This window comes from Salvelinus sp. IW2-2015, unplaced genomic scaffold (assembly GCF_002910315.2).
Source record: "Salvelinus sp. IW2-2015 unplaced genomic scaffold, ASM291031v2 Un_scaffold2723, whole genome shotgun sequence".
NCBI lineage: Eukaryota > Metazoa > Chordata > Actinopteri > Salmoniformes > Salmonidae > Salvelinus > Salvelinus sp. IW2-2015.
Genome location: NW_019944028.1, coordinates 54,474 through 59,357, shown reverse-complemented (window position 1 = coordinate 59,357; position 4,884 = coordinate 54,474). Strand labels below are relative to the sequence as shown.

The window sequence follows — 4,884 nt, the reverse complement described above, 5'->3', positions numbered from 1 at the left end:
TCTCCTAAACAGAGTCTGGGTAAACCTGAGTCAGTTTTGTAGCCTCTTGCTCGCAACACGCTTTTTTCAGTTCTGCCCACAAGTTTTCTATGGGATTGAGGTCAGGGCTTTGTGATAGCCACTCCAATACCTTGACTTTCGTTTCCTTAACGCATTTTGCCACACACTTGTGGAAGTATGCTTGGGTCATTGTCCATTGGAAGACCCATTTGCGACCAAGCTTTAAACTTCCCTGACTGATGTCTTGAGATGTTGCTTCAATATATATCACATAGCTTTCCTACCTCAATGATGCCATCTATTTTGTGAAGTGCACCAGTCCCTCCTGCAGCAAAGCCCCCTCAAACATAGTGCTGCCACCCCTGTGCTTCACGGTGGGATGGAGTTCTTGGTTGCCAGGACCTCCCCTTTTTCCTCAAACTAACGACCCGGTCTTATGCAAACAGTTCTTTTTTTGTCATCAGACCAGAAGAACTTTTCTCCAACGTATGATCTTTGTCCCGATGTGCAGTTGTAGCATACCTGAGCGGTATGACGGCTGCGTGGTCCCATGGTGTTTATACTTGCGTACTATTGTTTGTACAGATGAATGTGGTACCTTCATGCATTTGGAAATTTCTCCCAAGGATGAACCAGACTTGTGGAGGTCTACAATTTTTTTTCTGAGGTCTTGGATGATTTCTTTAGATTTTCCCATGATGTCAAGCAAAGAGGCACTGAGTTTGAAGGTAGGCCTTGAAATACATCCATAGGTACACATCCAATTGACTCAAATGATGTCAATTAGCCTATCAGAAGCTTCTAAAGCCATGACATAATTTTCTGGAATTTTCAAAGCTGTTTAGAAGCACAGTCAACTTAGTGTATGTACACTTCTGACCCAATGGAATTGTGATACAGTGAATTATAAATGAAATAATCTGTCTGTAAACAATTGCTGGAAAAATTACTTGTGTCATGCATAAAGTAGATGTCCTAATCGACTTGCCAAAACTATAGTTTGTTAACAAGAAATTTGTGGAGTGGTTAAAAAACATGTTTTCATGACTCCAACCTAAGTGTATGTTAACTTCCGACTTCAACTGTATATATTTTAAACCTATATTTATTTTGTTTGCAACTATAGTTGAAGTATTTTCTATTTACCTCTTTCGATTTTATACATTATTTTATATTTTGTTACAGGCTTAATTGAAAATTTTCACAAAGGTTCTAAATAAAATGAGAACTTATCAAATATGAGTAAGAACCTTTAATTTTACATGTGGTCATTTTATATCAACTATTGATTCATTGAATTCACAGAAAATGTACTATATCGTGATGTGTATCGTTATATGAAATGACCTATATCGGGATATGTATCGTTATCGGGATATGAAATGACCTATATTATGATATGTATCGTTATCGGGATATGAAATGACCTATATCGGGATTTGAGATTTTGGCCATATCGCCCAGCCTTACTATAAGGTAGAAGACATCCTATAAGGTAGCAGGTACTCCTGTAGTAGCAGGTATCCCTGTAGTAGTGGGTACCCTATAAGGTAACAGGTACTCCTGTAGTAGCAGGTATCCCTGTAGTAGCAGGTATCCCTGTAGTAGTGGGTACCCTATAAGGTAACAGGTATCCCTGTAGTAGCAGGTACTCCTGAAGTAGCAGGTATTCTATGAGGTAGCAGGTAGGATTGTCACAGGAAGGCCAAAAAGATCATCAAAGACAACAACCACCCGAGCCACGGCCTGTTCACCCCACTACCATCCAGAAGGTGAGGTCAGTACAGGTGCATCAAAGCTGGGACCGAGACACTGAAAAAGAGCTTCTATCTCAAGGCCATCAGACTGCTAAACAGCCATCACTAACTCAGAGAGGCTGCTGCCTACATAGAGACTCATATCACTGGCCACTTTCATAAATGGATCAGTCACTTTAAACAATTACATTTTAATAATGTTAACATATCTTACATTACTCATCTCATATGTATATACAGTATTTTATACCATCTATTGTATCTTGCTTATATCGGTCGGTAATTGCTCATCCATATATTTATATGTACATATTCTTAATCCATCCCTTTAGATTTGTGTGTATTAGGTAGTTGTTGGGGAATTGTTAGATATTAGTGCACTGTCGGGAACTAGAAGGATAAGCATTTTGCTACACTCGCATTAACATCTGCTAACCATGTGTATGTGACCAATAAAATTTGATTTGACAACAAACCATATCATCGTGTGACTCCAAGCTTACTTCCATATGATGTTTTTTATATCAATATTTGCACATAAAGACGTTTCCACCGTCATTTCTCGCATACTTCATTTTACAGACTCAAAAAGATCCCACCATGTCAAACGAAAAATTCTGTCAGCATTTATAAAATGTATATTTTTTATACAGCATGACTCGCAAGAAAACTGGATGGAAACATTCTTACTGACGTTTTTTTTCAACCAGGTTTTGCCCGTGGGAAGGGGGGTGCTGGCTGTAAACTGGGTATATCCTAAACCAGAATCTGGTTTTACATGAGGCGTTGACAGTGGTGGAAAAAGTACTCAAGTGCCATACTTGAGTAAAAGTAAAAACATAACTTAATAGAAAATGACTCAAGTAAAAGTCATCCAGTAAAATAGTACTTGAGTAAAAATCTAGAAGTATTTGGTTTTAAATGTATTTAAKTATCAAAAATAAAAGTATAATCATTTCAAATTCCTTATATTAAGCAAACCAGGCAGCACCATTTCTTGTTTTTTTATTTTTTATTTACTGATAGCCAATAAATAACACTCAGACATCATTTTCAAAATAAGCATTTGTGTTTAGTGAGTCTGTCAGATCAGAAGCAATATAGATGCGAATGATGTTCTCTTGATAAGTGCATGAATTGGACCATCTTCTTGTCCGGTTAAGCATTCATAATGTAACTAGTACTTTTGGGTGTCAGGGAAAATGTATGGAGTAAAAAGTACATTATTTTCTTTAGGAATGTAGTGAAGTAAAAGTAGTCAAAAATATAAATAGTAAAGATACCCCAAAAAACTACTTAAGTTGTACTTCAAATAATGTTTTACTTAAGTACTTTACACCACTTGTTATTCTTATTGTGTTACTTTTTATTTTATTCTAAATTGGTAAATATGTTCTTCTGCTTGAACTGCACTGTTGGTTAAGGGCTTGTAAGTTAGCATTTCACGGTAAAGTCTACACTTATTGTATTCGGCGCATGTGACAAATAAAGTTTGATTTGATTTCATTTGGCAATTCTCCTTTAAATCCAGGAAGCGACTCAACTTACTTTTCACCAGCATTGTAATGTCAAAATAGGTTCGTTACTCACCAAATACGGAGTTTAGATTAGCAACTGTCGTCATTTGCTGCCATCACAGCCGGTATGTACTAACAAAAAATGTCTAAAAATGTTTACAGGTCCCTCATTTCTACCATGCACACGTCGGAATGCATTGGATGTGCCATTTTCCCGGTTATTTAAAATKGTATTATACTTTTTGGGAAGTACACACCGGCCGTGACGGCAGTAAATGACGATAGTTGCTAATCGAAACTCCATATTTGGTGAGTAACGAACGTATGTTGACATTGAAATGCTGGTGAATAGTAAGTTTTTAATGGCTGCTTCCTGGGCTTAAAGGAGAATCGCCATATCAAAGTCTCCTGTAAGGCCATAACCTGGTTCAGGTGTAGTTACCCCACTTCGGTTCTTGAGAGCTAACGTTAGTAGCTAGCAAAACAAATGAGTTAGCTAAAGCTAGCTTGCTACATCATCACTGGCGTTGTCTGAAGTTAGTTATCCAGTCAGGTGTGAACTGGTGCTAGGCCAATGTAGATGGTGAGATAGCTAGCTAGATATATAAATACATTATTMATTCTACCGAGAGTACTGGACAAACATACGTTGTTAGCTCGCTAGCTAATGTCCCTAGCACCAGCCTGCAAGTGTTAGCTTACTAGCGAGCGACCTTTTAGTTAATCAACATTTTTTCGATTCACGACTAATTTAATTAAAATCTTCAAACCGTGGTGGTTTATGTTGTTTGGAATGAGAAGAAATAACTTACCAGGGCAGCTTTTTAACGAAATTGATCAGATCCCAACACTTTTCTCTAGCAGTCGTCAGCCGCCATATTTCGTAGTTGAGTCAGTGCGCATGATCATGAGMCATCACAACCTGTGGTGTAATCATTAGTCCAAACAGTTGCAAAACGAAACTTTCTATTATATAAATTCAGGTAAATCCTTCCCGTTTCGCTCTGTTTGCTTCCGCTTAAGAAACGTTTTGCTACAGCCCCATGGGTGTATTCATTACACCGATTCCGTTTCGTCATTGCTTAACGTTTTGAATGACAATTTGGTCTAGGTCCTTCCCCGTTTAATTCCATTTTCTTCGTTTGGTTCTTAAACGGTAAACGGTTTCCTTTGCAATACGTAATACACCACAGTACTGTACCAAAGACAGTAGTATGAAAATATGCACAAACTAATGATGTTCGGTTTGATACTGGAACGCTGAGGCATGTGTCGACATCGAATTATGGGCAATGTCAGGTCCGTCTGTTGTGGGCGCAATTTCGTCCAAAAAGAGTCGTTCCAAATTGGGCTGTGTTTAGTACGTCCGTTTTGGTTCAAATTTAGCCAAAGATCAGCCTGACCGCGAGCTTGCTCTACTGTACTCATTGAAAACATGAGATCCACGAAAATAATCATATATTGCATAGCCTATTTTGATTCAATTATGGAGCTTCATGGAAATATCCACAATAAAATATTAATAAAATGTTGTTTTTCGACAAATTTAGCTTGTCAAGTTGTCAGCTGTTCTGACATAAGGCACAATATGACTGAACATGGGTGCCTGT

General features: G+C 37.9%; 1 non-coding gene across 2 annotated transcripts in view; it reads right to left on the bottom strand.

Annotated features, from left to right (window-relative positions):
- The window catches only part of LOC112074625 (uncharacterized), an 8,134-nt gene extending 3,529 nt beyond the window's left edge, over positions 1-4,605 (bottom strand). Inside the window, exon 1 of one of the 2 annotated variants that reach the window (XR_011477049.1) lies at positions 4,087-4,605. This is a non-coding gene — a transcript (uncharacterized protein). The remainder of the gene's footprint in view (positions 1-4,086) is intronic. The other variant, XR_011477048.1, reaches the window with a different exon arrangement.
- Between the last annotated feature and the right edge of the window lie 279 nt (positions 4,606-4,884).